This window comes from Passer montanus, unplaced genomic scaffold (assembly GCF_014805655.1).
Source record: "Passer montanus isolate IOZ18808 unplaced genomic scaffold, ASM1480565v1 scaffold100, whole genome shotgun sequence".
NCBI lineage: Eukaryota > Metazoa > Chordata > Aves > Passeriformes > Passeridae > Passer > Passer montanus.
The window spans coordinates 1439681-1454843 of record NW_024356506.1 but is presented as its reverse complement, the minus strand read 5'-3'; the positions used below and the strand labels follow the sequence as shown (position 1 = coordinate 1454843).

General features: G+C 44.0%; 1 protein-coding gene across 5 annotated transcripts in view; it reads right to left on the bottom strand.

Annotated features, from left to right (window-relative positions):
* Positions 1–517, bottom strand: part of TSNARE1 (t-SNARE domain containing 1) — a 450340-nt gene extending 449823 nt beyond the window's left edge. For 3 of the 5 annotated variants that reach the window (XM_039714443.1, XM_039714426.1, XM_039714471.1), the window contains exon 1: positions 468–517. The gene's annotated coding sequence lies outside the window, so the exon portion shown is untranslated. The remainder of the gene's footprint in view (positions 1–467) is intronic. The other 2 variants (XM_039714434.1, XM_039714452.1) reach the window with 2 other exon arrangements.
* Positions 518–15163: the final 14646 nt, after the last annotated feature.

Sequence of the window (15163 nt, the reverse complement as noted above, 5' to 3'; positions counted from 1 at the left end):
TCCCCATGTCACACACCCCCTATGCCATGCCCTGTCCCCATGTCACACACACACACACACACACACTTGTGCCATCCATGTCCCCATGTCACACACCCCCTGTGCCATGCCCTGTCCCCATGTCACACACACCCGCCTGTCCCCGTGTCCCACACACCCAGGCCAGCCTGTCCCCATGCCACACACACGCAAAGCGCCAGCCCTGCCCTATCCCCCTGTACACACCCGCGCCACCCAGCCTGTGCCAGGCCAACGCTGTCCTCATGTCGCACACCCACACACAGCGCCAGGCCATCCCTGTCCCCGTGCCACACGCACACACGCCTGTCCCCGTGCCGCACAAACCCCCGGCGCCAGCCCAGGCGGGTTCCCGTGTCACACAGCCCCGGTGTCGCCGCTCTCCGTCCCCCCGGTCCCGGCCCTGTCGCCGCCCTGTCCCCGCGGCTCGACCGCCGCGCGCCCCTCACCTGCCGCCGCGCGCCCGTCACCGCCGGCACCCAAACATCACGTGACCGCCGCGGCCCCGCCCGCCGCGACCACGTGTGGCTCCCTCCCCCCCATCGTTGTAGTCCTCATCCCATTAGTGAAGCGTGTCTCCCTCCTCTCTTTGGACTACAACTCCCAGAGTGCATCGCGACGAGGCGTCCCGTCCCCTTCACGCGGCAACCAATCGGAGAAGGGGACTGCCCGAGGGGGCCCCGCCCACCTCTGAGCGCCTCCCTCTTCAGGGCGCGGCCCGGGGCCGCCCCTCAGGAGCCGCTCCGCTCCGGGCGGGGTTCCCTGCTGCACATCCTCCTCATCCTCGGTGCCTTCCTCACCTTCATCCTCCTCAGGAACGGCTGAGGGGGCCCGGGGCCGCCCCTCAGGAGCCGCTCCGCTCCGGGCGGTGTTCCCTACTCCACATCTCCTCATTCTCGGTGCCCTCCTCACCTTCACCCTCCTCAGGAACGGCTGAGGGAGCTGGGGGTGCTTATTCCGTAGGGAGGGGTCTCAGGGGGCTCCTCATCGCTCTACAGCTCCCTGACAGGAGGGTGTAGCCAGGAGCGGGGTCGGTCTCTTCTCCCAAATAACGATAGCGTAAAAAGAAGCGACCTCAAGTTGCACCAGGGGAGATTCAAGTTGGATATTAAGAAAAGTTATTCACTGGAAGGCTGGTCAATAATTCTAAAGGGCAAGTGGTGGATTCACCTTTCCCTGGAAATGGCAAAATAAAGTGTAGATATGGCGCTTGGGGACGGGGTTTGGTGGTGAATTTGGATGAGTGGTTGGACCCAGTGATCCTTCAGGTCTTTTCCAGCCTTAATGATTCCGCGATTCCCTGACAGGTCTGTGCCCTCCTTCGTAGCCGCACAGTGCCCAGGGCACAGCTCACAGAAATAAATGAACAAACCCCACCAACTCTCTGCTGCTAAAGCCACTAATTCTCTCCAAACCACCACAAATTGCAGCCCGGGACTGGAGGTTCACCCAGCCCAAGTGCTTTGATAGAGCAGTCTGGAGTACAACTGTACCTGCGAGGAGTTTGCTTTTTATTTGCCAAGCGACAGCAGCTTTACGTGGTGGCTGGCTTGCAAAAGGAGTTATAAAGAGGATTTTCTTGATAGAGCCTTTAACCAACAATTCATTTTAACAAGGGACTGACAAGCCAGCTGCCTGTTCAGAAATGGAGTTCTGCACCAGTAGCCCTGCTAAAAAAAGCTTTAAAAGGGCTGAGGGGCCACCTGAGCCTCCATAAACTTCAGGGTTTTACAGCACCGAGCTGTTTCCTCCATCTTTTGCTGCATTGATAATCATTTATTTCTGTGGACTCTGAGGAAAATCCCTTAGGAGAAGGGACATAAAAATATACTGATAACGAAATACAGCTGTCTGCTTGTCACCTGCAAAATCCTCTGACTACAGCTACATGTGCAACGCCCTGTGTCTTGCTGGGTGTTTTTTGGGTTTTTTTTGAGAGGGATAGAAGAACAAGTTAATCCTGCAAGAAGCATAGATTACATTTCAAAAACCACTGTGAAAATTTCGCAGTAATTTCCAGTACAAATCATATTTACCTCCGGCGTGAGCCTCATGAAAGTAAATAAGAAAAGAAATATATAAACACGTGCCAGTATAAAACAGCCCAAGTATTCCAAGGGACAGCAATCATAAAAATTACAGTGGGATAAATCTCATATGGCTGCTTTGGTTTGCAGGCTGCATCTTGCTGGTTTTGCATTTTGGAGCTGGAGAAATACTGCTTAATCAATACGTGCGTTATTCATACAATAATAATGCTGCACGTTCTCTTGGGACATTTTTCTTCTGAGGAATTTGAGCTGTTGCAAACCTTCCAGTTGTGTGCAGCAGGGCTGGTCCTTGTTATTAACAGCTGCTTATTGATCTGTGACAGCTTTTAGAAAGACTGAGGGTGGGTTTTTGGCATGGTGTGGAAGTCAGGTCTTTTACATAAGCAAGGCGTTGTGCGTCATTAAGATGTTGCTTTCTCTAAATTCAGGGGAAAAAAACCCATGTAATTAACAGCTTTGTTCCATCCCACAGTGATAACATCTATAAATCTGAAAAATATACAGTCAGCTGTATGGGAACCAAAGCTCCAGGGGCCAAAATTTTATTAAAACAGCTTAATCTTCGTGTTCCTCATCTTTGAGTGGGAGGAAGTTGCCCGTTTACCAGATGCTGTCTGGCGTTTTCCAAGGTGGAAGCAGCGATTTCATTCCACATGAACAAAACTCCTGGAGGTCAGACCCTGAACCTGGTGAAATGTGACTTGGGGGTGAAGCTGTCAGTGGGTTTCTGCTTTGGAAAACTGCCCTTATCCCTCCGTGGAGATGAAATGGAGGATCTCTAATAGAATTTAAGTAAACTCAGCTGTGATGCTTTTGCCTCATCCCTGCTGGGATGATTACCCACTTAGGCTGGCTGTGTCTTTAGGGAATTTCTTCCACTCCTTGGAAGGAGTTTCCTTTTGGCTCACAGGTTTCTTTTGTGAATCATCTTAAATCATAGCCTCTTAATAGCTGGGCTATTGAAGTATTTATGGAAAGGTAATCCAATTGTGCTCCTGGTTACTTTTTCTCTAAGCTGTGTGCATTTGTCTTCCCTGTAATGATTTGTATTACACCCTGTTACATCCTTACAAATAACTCACTGGGGTTTCATTCCTATACTACAGGACTTTTCTACAAAGCAGGAGAACCCAGACAAATAACTTGCATTAAATAAACTGTGGGTTTTAGGTTATAATTTGGATTATGTTCTTAACACCAGGTATATAGTCTAAGGTGCTATTTACTTCTCTCCTGTATTGGATTGACTGGAAGTGTTGATGTATTCAGGAAGAGTGAGGTAAATAAAAAATGTCACAAGAAGGTGTCAGTGAGTGCCTAATTTATCCCATTAGGACACAGATGTAAACATGGCAGCGAAACCATCAGGGAAGAAAAAAGAACAACTTATCATTGCAATCACATGGAGGAGAAAGCCTGGATATTTGTCCAGAGTAAGTACAAATAAATTTCTCCAGATTTTAAAAATGTTCTAGGAATTATTTACTTAGGATAAGTAAATCCTAAGGTAGGGTAGTTTTACATATGTGTTTATGGAGTCTCCACTTAAAAAACAAATAAACAAAAAACCAAACAAAACCAACAAAACCCCCCAAAACAACCACAAAAGCAAAACAAACAAACCCAAACCAAACCCCATAAAACTTCTTTTCAGAAGTTTCTTTCTTTGTTTGGTCCAATTTCTTTTCAGATTTAAATAAGAAAGTATTCTCCCCTTTTCTTCCCATATTCCTGCTTCCTTTTATTTTTTTTCTCCTGCTTTTTTTTCAGTTATTAGGCTGGGCTTGTGGCTTTCCTGAAGACTGCTGAAAAAAATAAAGCTGTTTTTTTTAGCAGTACTCAACTTTTCAATGCTGAATTAATTGGCCAACCACACAGTTGGAAAAGCACTTTTTTCTTTTATAAAAATACTGTTTTCCACTCAAATGCCTTACACACCAAGCCAGTCAACTACAAGGAGCACAACAACAAACACAAGTCAGCCTGAATGCTTCACAAAACCAAGGCTGACTCTTATTTCCTATTTCCAGACATTCATCCAGTGACCTAAGATTCCCTGAAAACAGCAGAGCTCAGAGAGCTTATCACAGCACATTCGTATGTTGCTACCTGTGAGCAATTTAATAAAAAAAGATATTATAGCAACAATAAAAGGAGTCTGGAAAAAGCCAGGTAATCCCTGAACAACCTTATTTCAGTCTATTTAAAGTCCAAGAGAGCCATGAATTCCAGGAAGGAGCAAAATCTGGCATAAAACAGATGTTTTCATCGAGTACTGCAGTGGCAGCAATACATGTCCCAAGCTTTGACCACCTGGCAGGTCTGGTACGTCACAAGGAAGAATCACGAGCCATAAAGAAATGATTTTCAATACTTTGTGTACCCCTGCATCAGTTACATCTGGTTATAGCTGCAATAGCTGTGGATTTTAGAGGCATTTCACTTGGATTTATCTGAGTGTTGCTACATCTGACCCTTCCTTTTCTGGAGACGTCTGATTGCATCTGAATTAGGAAAATAAAAGCCACGAGCCAATGTAAAAAGCTTTGTCTCCGAGGCAGTGATAAGTCAATCACCTCATCAATAAAGCGTGTCCAATACTCTCAGTAATCCCGGTGATCAGTTTTGCTTATGGAAGCTGGAGATGTTAAATCGAGCTCGGAGCAGGGATGACAAGTGGCAATTGAAAGTGATGTTGACAGAGCTAAAGGAGCCCGTGCTGAGAGCAACAGATGTAACACAACGGTGAGGGAACGGGGCTAAACCGGGCTGGTGGTGAGGAGAACTCAGAGGTCGGAACAAATCCCTCACTCCACTTAACTCCGTGACAAAACACCGGTGATCTTTCGCTCGGTTCAGCAGTGCTGCACCTGGATAATCAGGAGGAAAAATTGGAGGGCGTAGGGGAGCCGTGGCACGGGAGCTGCAGGTATGAAAGATGCAAGGAAAGCACTGCAAAGAGTGAACGGAGGGAGGTTTCAGCTCTGAAAATCTCAGTGCTTCCTCCTTCCCTATGACAATTCTTCCCCAAGGCTGAGTTGGATGTGGCTTTGAGCAATGTGGTCTAGTGGAAGGTGTCCCTGCCCATGGCAGAGGGGATGGAATGGGATAATCTTAAGGTCCCTTCCAACCCAAACCATTCTGGGGTATCTAAAGGCATCAAAGTATCCAGAGCATAACTGAAAACCTCCTTTTTATGCTGCAGTGATGAAATAATGAAAAAGGAACACCTGAATTATAAGTGGAAAATAGGAAAATGAAAAAAAAATAGAAAATGAAAAAAAAAAAATCTGGATTTAAAACATCTAATTCTGGTTTAATTCATCATCTGTTTTTAAGGCTGAATTTCTTCTACCAGAATCAAGTCTCTATTTGGTTACTATTATTAAAGATGCAGTTACTACCACTCATTAGTCAGGAATTGTTCTCTGTGCCTCTGCTTTCACCCAGTTAATAGTTTTTTCCCCCAGATAAAACATTTTCAAAGGTAAAAGGTTTTCTACACATTTTTGCTACATAATGGGGCACTTAAGGACATAGTTTAGTGATGGACTTGGCAATGCTGGCTCCGTGCTTGGACTCGATCTTGGGGGTCTTTTCCAACTTTAATGATTCTGTGATTTTATGATTTTATACATCTCTCACAACAGATTATAATTGTGTTCAAACTGCAAATGCCACTGCAGAATAATTTTTAAATAGTAGCACTGGTCTGAGATGTGTGAGAAAATCTTCCCTTTCCTAAAGAAAATTTTTAAAATGCCCAAAGACAAAAACAATGTTTTGAGAATACAATGCCAAAAGAAGAAGTGCTTTTCCCAGAGTTTATAAGGACTGAGCAGAACTTATGTTGAAGTTTCTGTCCACACTCTGAGACAGCTAGAGAAAAGAACAAAGAACAGCAGCAAGAAAGATCTGAGATCTAGACAATGTAATTACTAACAAAGATTGAAAGAGATGAGCTTGGTGAGTCTAGAAAATTGAAGATCTGCGGAATGGGAATAACTTCTCTAATACATGAAGCCTTGCTGCGAAAAGAAACAGAAAAACTGTTCTCCATGCCCACTGAGGACAGGTCAAGAAGCCATTGGCTTAAACTGATTTTGGATTGGTGGGAGAAGATTTAATTTAGATATGATAAGCCACTATCTGGTATTAAGGTTTGTAAAGCACTTGTACAAACTACCTGGGAAGGACTGGAATTTTGGCTGCTGGAAGTTTTCAAAACCAGAATGAATCACAAATCTTCAATGGAAGTGATTTTTTGTGATGGTTGAGATGATTTGGGGATGGACCAAACAGTCTCCTGAAGCCTCTTTATTCTGTAGGGCAATCTATTCTGTTGGACAATCAATTCCCCCTTCAGTGGGATGGGTTGGATAGATTAAGACCATAAGAAATTCAAACACATTCTGTTTTAAAATAAACACTACTTTAAAAAATCAGTGTTGTTTTGGACCCACGTACATTTGACCCATCTTCTCCCCTCACCAAAAGTGGGTGCTGAAAGAGCACAGGATGGTTCTTATGACCACTCTGCCAATCTCCAGCTACTTTCAGTTCTGAGATTTCCTGGCCCTGCTGTGATCCTTGCTGATTCCTTCCTCCAGCTCCCACCCAGATTTTAGCCCATAAAAATGTCCGTTTATATTTTTCATGACTGACACCTGCTCCATGACAAATGTTCCTTGTTTTATTTTAATTCCCATTTAGCTTCATTTAAAGACACGAGTCCTTGCACCAAAATAAACCAAATTGTTGCTCCCACCCTTTGCATCCTGCCTTTAAAAGATTATTTATATCACTCAAGGCCAGATAAGAGGATGATCTTATCCCAAGGCTGCTTATTTCCTTTAAATACCTTTTGTTAAAACTTTTTTTGGGCATCCAAAATAATTTTATTTTCTGGGTTATTGACACCCCGTTAATCCATTAAAAAAACCAAGAATTCTTTCAGGTGCAATTAAGCAGAAGTGAAACCTTTTTACCTTCCTTCATCAAAGTTTCAGATAATTTTTTTGGTTCACATGTCAGGTTTATAAGTTTGCAGTTCCCTAGATCTGTCCTGGATCCTCTCCAGTCTTCACATACCAGGGACACTTTAAGTGAAACATTGCACATTGTTGTTAATAATTCAGATATTTAATTTTTTATTTGCTCTAAAACTCTTGGGTAAATATATCCAGCCCTTCTGTTTTGTCTGTGGTTATTCTGTCTTTTTAATCCAAACCAAACTTATTTTTTTTTCAGGCATACTCTCAAAGCAGGTCTGAGATGTTTATTAACCCTGTCTCTTCTATATTTCTTTTTTATTTCTAAAATCAGTTTTATCCCCCTGTTAAACCACGCTCACTCGATTTGTTCTCCAAGAGCAAACCAGCAGCACAGCAGTGGCTTGTTTCCTACTCAACACCCTGATGGTACTGTCAACACCTGTAAGGATTTAATTCCTTTCACTTCTCTTTTTTAACTTTTTTCTTTAAGAGCTTTTTTCCTACCCAGTCCTGCTGCTGGATTTGGACAGAGCTTTGGTGGATGCTTGGCCCATTTGTTCCCATTGGGATGTGGATGCAAGGTACGTTGTGGAATTTTGCTGCAGGATGCTGACTTCATGATGAGATTTTGAACTAGATTTTTATAGCAGCCCAGGGGTTGCGTATCTTCTTCTGGGATCAGTCACCAACTGCTGCTTCAGACTCAGATGTGATCTTTGCTCAGTCTCCATGGAGGGACCTGAAATCCCTCAGAATGCTGGTGGGTGAGAGGCCATGTCCTGGGCTGCAGCAGAAGTGTGGCTGGAGTGTCAGCAGATGCGATTCTGCCCCTCTACCCCACTCTGGTGAGACCCTGCCTAGACTTCTGTTTCCAGCTCTTGGGACCCTGAGATAAGAAGGATGTGGACCTGTTGGAACGAGTCTAGGGGAGGAGATGAAGATTCCCAGAGAACTGGACCATCTCTGCTGTTGAGAGAGTTGGGATCGTTCAGCCCAACTGAGCAAAGAAACCTCTGGTGAGACCTTAAAGCCTTTTCCAGCACCTAAAGGAGCTCATGAGAAAGACTTTTTACCAGAGCCTATTGTGATAGAATCTTTTTAACTAAAAGATGAGACATTTAGACTGGATTTTTGGAAGAAATTCTTCCCTGAGCCCTGGCGCAGGTTTCCCAGAGAAATTATGGCTGCTCCATCCCTGGAAGTGTTGAAGGCCAGGTTGGACGTGGCTTGGAGCAACCTGGAACAGTAGAAGATAGTCCCTGCCCATGGCAAAGGGATAGAATGAGATGATCTTTAATGTCCCTCACAACCCCACCCATTCTATGATTTTATGATTCCCCTTCCCGCCATTCCTACATTTTTGGGTTTTTGACATCAGTCAGTACCACTGTACAGGTGTGTAGGAAAGTCTGTTTGCCCAAAGGTGCATTGTTCCATCTTGGCCTGGAGTTTCAGTTCATAGAGGTTCTTGTTGATCTGTTTTCCTCTCTCCTGCTAGCATCTGGCTTATTTGATACAGTGTCCCTTTGATTGTTTTCCCTCCACCAAGTTTTTGATCCATGTATTTCTGTCACCTCATTCAGGCTCAGAAAGGCCAGTTCCATCACCTGCATCTCTGAGGTTTCCAGCATTTACATAGTAAAACACCTACTGCCATGTTAGCTCCTGTCTCGACAACCTTTTCAAATGTCAAATGCTGTGTTTTCCATTTTCTGTTTGAGTGCTTACTTCCCATGACCTATTCTTCATTGAGAGGCACCTACATTTGTGTCTTCATCTTTAGAAATGTCATCCCAAGCCGTATGCTCTGGTTTGACTTCCCTCACTCCCCACTCTAAAAGCTCCCTTACAGCCTCCCTGGTTTTAAGTGACCGTGCCTCAGGTGAACTCTGTCTCTCCTGTGCTGGATTTTGACACTCTACACATGTCATTTGAGCCTGAAATTGTCTTACATTCATACCCTGCCTCTCCACCAGTCTCTCTGGACCTGCAAGAGATAAGGAAGCACTTCATAGAACATCAGCTTCCTTCTGGTTTCTAATTCTTGTTTTCACACACAGGACCTCCCTTACCTGTGTCATTGATGCCCATTTGGACTGTGACCCAGGCTGCTCATCGTGTGTCTCTTCTAATCTTCCAGCTACCTTTATGTCTTCTAACAATAATTGGCATCATCTTATATTCTTAATACCTTTAATAAGTGATAACTGCTTTCCTGATTAATCCTGCAGGCATCTTAATTTTGCTGTCCTCTTGCAAAAGGTCTTAATATCTTATTGCTTGGGGTTTCTGTATGATTTCTCTGGAGAAAATAGAGAAAAAAAAAAATTGTAGTGAAACAAAAACCTTTCAATGCGATTTAAACTTTGTAACGACCTGGAAAGGAGACAAAGTAAGGGAGATTTGAGCATATCCCACTTCAGAGCAAAGGTCTTAATATCTTATTGCTTGGGGTTTCTGTATGATTTCTCTGGAGGAAATAGAGAAAAAAATTTTGTAGTGAAACAAAAACCTTTCAATGTGATTTAAACTTTGTAATGACCTGGAAAGGAGACAAGGTAAGGGAGATTTGAGGATATCCCACTGCAGAGCCCAAGAACATATGCTTTAATTAAATTTAGCAGCCTAAATCAGCTCCTCCCCTCCCATCTGAATGGCTGGCAGATAGTCTGTGATCAGGAAAATATGCTTTCCTTTGCCCTTATTTATGTTGCTAAAATTCCTCCTAAAATTTCTCAGTGTCGTGACTGCATATAGCAATAGTGGGAGCAAGAAATCAGACAACAAGCTATCACCCAGACCCACTCGAGGCACTTTGGCTAACAAGGTGATTGTAGTACAGGTTGCCAATACTGATTGGATCTTTGGTTGCTTTCTAGTACTGGAAATGAGATCCAAATGAAGAAATGTTAGCAATTAGGTCTTGTTTCATGAAGAAGGTTAGGATGGTTACTCTGCAAAACTGTCTGAGAAAATATTTCTTAGGGATTTTTTAGCCACCTGTGTCCATAAATGCCAATGCTTTTTCTATTAGAATTGTATGTTTAATATTGGAGGGAATTGTGACATCTCATCCTTAGGGGAAGGGAGCGTTCAGTGCTTGTAGATGCTCCTGGGCAAAAGGAACAACAATAGTCAGACAAAGTTTACAAAGTTTTACAGGTAAATTGCAGACTTGTTGTGGAAATTGTATAAGTTACTCCCTGACCTCCTGTGTGAGCACTGGCAGTGGGTTCTGGATAAACGGGTAGAGTGGAAGGGGAGAGGGAAGAGATGGAGGGAAGGAGGGAGGGAGGGGAAGGAAGGAAGGAAGGAAGGAAGGAAGGAAGGAAGGAAGGAAGGAAATCACTAGTCCTGTCTTCAGTGCTGATCCAGCTATGGGGTGGCCATGCTTCATGGGGGTGCATTTTTATAGATAAATTTTCCCCATATTAGAGATAAATTTCTCACTTTCTGTGCAAACCAGTTGTCATCCACAGCCTGTTCTTCTAGACCTGTCTGGAAATGGGTCAGAGGCTTCTGGGATCTTGGATGGTCTTGGCCCTCCTAACACCAATTCTCAACCTCATTCCTGTGCTTGGGCTTTGCTGAGTTGTCCTGATCTCTATGACACAGAACAAGGATCTTTGTCCCCAGAAGTGCTGCCCTACCTCCATAAAGCCCCTTCTTCCAGCCACAAAAATCCTTGGCTGGCTCCACTGCTATGCAGCTATTGGTGTTTGAGGGATAAACATCAGCCCCCTTTATCTTCTAGGCTTCTACAGACACCTTAAGGATCATCTCATTTCTGTGGACAGGGTCACCTTCCACTAAATCAGATTACTCAGAGCCCCATCCAGCCTGATCTTACGCAGCCCCAGGAATAGGGAGTGCAGGGATGGGAAGTATTAAATATTGGATATCTAAAATTTTCTCCAGTGTATATCTAGAGGCACTGCTCTCTGCAGAGCTGAGCACTTCCTTCCCAGCACTTCATGAGATTCAGGACTGTGGTTCTCTTCTCCAGCACCCCAGGAAAGCTCATCTCAAATGCCTGTTCTGGGTGCATGTAATGATCACCAATGGCACAGTCCTGACTGTCTGGTAATGCAAAATCTGCCCTTTTTGCAGTGTAATAGAGATTATCTTCCTTGCCTAGGAAGTGGGTGGTTTGGACTCAAGTCTCACAGGTTGGGAAGTTTCCAATCCACCATTCCCATGTCCTAGAAAAATGTGCTAATCACGCAGCTGGGTTAAAGCTGCTTTCTATCCTGCTAGGCAAAGCTGTGCTTTTGTGTGGAAAAAGGGCCCTAAAGCTCCATAAAGCCAATGAAGGAACAGCCAAAAAAGCAACATGGCATTGCAGCTCATGAAAGAGGGGATCCTAGGCAACCTCCTGGGAGAGTGCATCAAAAGGGTGTAAAAAATGTACTACAGAGGACCTTTAAGGTTAAACAAAACACTCATGTCTGACATGATGAAGAAGAGGGAATTTGCTTGAATTTCCCTAATCCTCATATGGAAGAGCTTTTTCCTAGAGGGTGTCTGATGAAATAATAGAGGTTACCTCCCTCAGTGGATGGCCTTTGTAATGTTGTTGAGCCTCATCCCTGCTCTCAAATAGATTGTGCAGGGATTGGAAAATTACTTTGCCTTTCTTCTTAAAAATGAGCTTTTACTAACTATTGTAGTGAGCTACATCTGTATGTTTCAGAGGAGAGGTTTTATCACTGATTCTTTTCAGCCTGAGCATCCTTTTTCTAAAAGGAAATAAATGCTAAGAGCAAATAAACCCTGCTCTCATTAGCACAGCTTTGTTCTTTGTGTTATGTGAGTGGGAGAGATGAGCACAGGTCTGTGAAGTGCTTCTGACTGGAGAGGACACAGAGCAGCACTGAGACTGGCACGTTACACCTGGGTCTGTGCTGTCTCTGGGCATTTTTAATGCCTCATCCCCACCTTCAGTACATTTCCTTCCTTAAAATATCCTGGTTATTCAGCCATTTCAAAGCTGTCATTGATGGCAGGCCTCCAAGGAGAAGGCTGGATGGTGCAGAAGAGGCATCCACAAGGTAAAGCTTTCTCCACTTCAAAGCTGAACAGATGTTGCAGTTTGTGGCCAGGACGCTGCATTATAGGGAATCCCTGGATCCCAAATTAGTTAAAGTTCCCTCTGTCTAAAGCAGCATGGCCAGCTGGTCAAGGGAGGTGATTCTCCCTCTCTGCTCTGGTGAGACCCCACCTGGAGCACTCTGTTGACCCTGGGTGGACACCAAAGTCCCTGTGTCACTCCCCTTCTTTAACTGGACAGGGGAGAGATAATACAGTGACTCATGCTGTGAGATAAGGTCAGGGAAAAACCACTCACCAAATGCCATCATGGGCAAAGCAGACTCAACTTGGCAAAAAATAATTGAATTTATTACCAATTAAATCAGAGTGTGATAATGAGAAAAAAAAAACCCCAAATCCTAAAAACACCTTTCCCCCACCCCTCCAGGCTCTGGGGTGAGTTTACAGCACCCTTCAGTAGCTAAAGGGGCTACAAAAGGGATGGTATGAACAAGGCATGGAGTGCCAGGACAAGGGGAAGTGGCTTCCCACTGTCAGAGGCAGGATTAGATGAGATATTTGGAAGAAATTCTTCCCTGTGAGGGAGATGAGGCCCAGGCACAGGGTCTCCAGAGAAGCTGTGGCTGTCCCATCCCTGGAAGGCCAGTCTGGATGGGGATTTAGTAGCCAGGTCTAGTGGAAAATGTCCCTGACCATGGCAGGGGGTTGGAACTGGAGGATATTTAAGGTCCCTTCCAACCCAAATTATTCCATAATCACTCACAGGCAGTAGAACAGATGAGGATAGTTGAGAAAGGACATTTTAGTCTTAGTCTTAGGCTGAGTGACAAGCTGAAGAGTTTTATTCTGCCCACTTAAATTTCACCAAGAATTCAAATCACGACATAAATCATTAAGACAACACGTCCCAAAATTTTACAGAGCAATTGTTGTTATGCTGTTGGGCAGCACCTCCACCCTGGATCAGAATTGGTTCACCTCAGTCCTGGATCAGCTGCATTCCAATCCTGGTCCAGAGTTAATGTGAAGTCAATGGAAGAACTTCTAGTGAGTCAATAATCCCTGGATCAATTTCCTATGTCAGTTCACAAAGTGCTTTTGAATAATGTATCCTGAAGGCTTTATATAAAATCGAAATTAGTGTTTTCATTTACTTGCATATCATCAGAATAAAACTTTTTTTGGAAATTGTTTTACTTGGTTATTTATCTGTTTGGAGATTGGAGCTGAAGTCTATTGATCAGCCTGATTAAAGAATGTGAAATCAGAGTGAGGCCGGCACTCTAATTTTAATGAGTTAGTGTATTCTTTTTATTTTTCTCAGACAGATTTGATAAAATGAGATACAAATCTACACACCTGCAGGCCATTGAGATAATACAGTGCTAGGCTAGAGAAATGGAGAGAGGATACCTGCATTCATCAGCATGATAAATGCAAAAAAGGAGAATTATTAACTTTGGAAAATGTTTTTCATAGTCCACTAGCTTAAGATATTAATGAATTGGTGCTTGAATGAGCCAGACCTCTTAATCTTAAAGTGATATAATTTCAAACACAACAGAATTAAATGTGGGCAACTTAATACATTTATTGGGAGTATAGAATATCATAGAATCATAGAATATCCTGAGTTGAAAGGGATCCTGAGCTGAAAGGAACATTGAGTCGAGCTCCTGGCCCTGCATGGGACACCAAGGCTCCCACCATGTGCCTGGGAGTGTTTTAAATGCCCCTGACTTTGTGTTCTGATCTGTGTTACACTCTGATCTCAGTGTGGGCAGCCACTGAAAGTGCAGCTGGTCCTGCTCCTTCCATTTCCCAGCTGGCCCTGGATGCACATTCCTGTGCCTTCCCATGTTTGGCTGAGCAGTTCTGTAGGTGGGGGCACCAGAAAGGGCAGGAATCACTTCCAGCAGCAGCCTGGAGCTGGGCCAAGTGAGAGTGGCATGAAACCTGAACTCTGAATGGCACCATAGCCCCGAGTGATTATGGAAACTCCAGTAATTAGGAAATCCTATCTGGTGCAGTGGTAACTTATTTCAAGAAAAATAAAAAATTATACATTCATAAGTAAAAGCAGTGATTTATTTCTTTTTGTCTTCAAGGAGATTCCTGCTTCTGAAATAATTAATTGGCAATGAAGATGGTGAAGGGTCTGGAGGTGAAGCCATGTGAAGGTCACTTGGTTTGTTCAGCTTGGACCAGGGACCAGGGACAGGGCCTGAAGGAATGGCCTGAAGTTGAGTCAGGGGAGGTTTAGGTTGGATATCAGGAAAAATTTCTTCATCCGGAGAGTGGTTGAGCACTGGAACAGGTTCCCCAAATAAATGGTCACAGCCCCAAGCCTGACAGAGCTTAAGAAGTGTGTGGACAATGCTCTCAGGAGCAGGATGGGATTCTTGGGGTGTCTGTGCAGGGCCAGGAGCTGGACTTGATGATCCTTGTGGGTCCCTTACAACTCAGGATATTCTGTGATTCTATTTTAAACATTTTGGAACAGGTTCCCCAAATAAATGGTCACAGCCCCAAGCCTGACAGAGCTTAAGAAGTGTGTGGACAATGCTCTCAGGAGCAGGATGGGATTCTTGGGGTGTCTGTGCAGAACCAGGAGCTGGACTTGATGATCCTTGTGGGTCCCTTCCAACTCAGGATATTCTATGATTCTATTTTAAACATTGGAATAAGACTTCAGTGAAATCTAAGGGATATAATGGGAGAGGATGGAGGTGTGTCCTTTAGGCAACAATTTCAAGGTTCAGCAAAATCTGTTTTCTGGCAGGTAAGGAAAAACCAAAAACCACCACAGGTGTTTTGCAACCAATGTTTTGCAAAGATGAGATTTATTGGACTCCTCAAAAGAGGAACTGCTTCTACTGAAGTCACCTTAGTAGAGAAGTGGGACTAAACAGAGACCTTACAAAGAGCAAATAACTCAGAAGAGGAAACTGCATTTTAGAGCTCAGAAGTGCAGGGATAGCACAAGCATTCCTAAAAGTTAATTCAGATTAATCCTCACAAGGAAAATTAAAACACAAAGCAAGGATT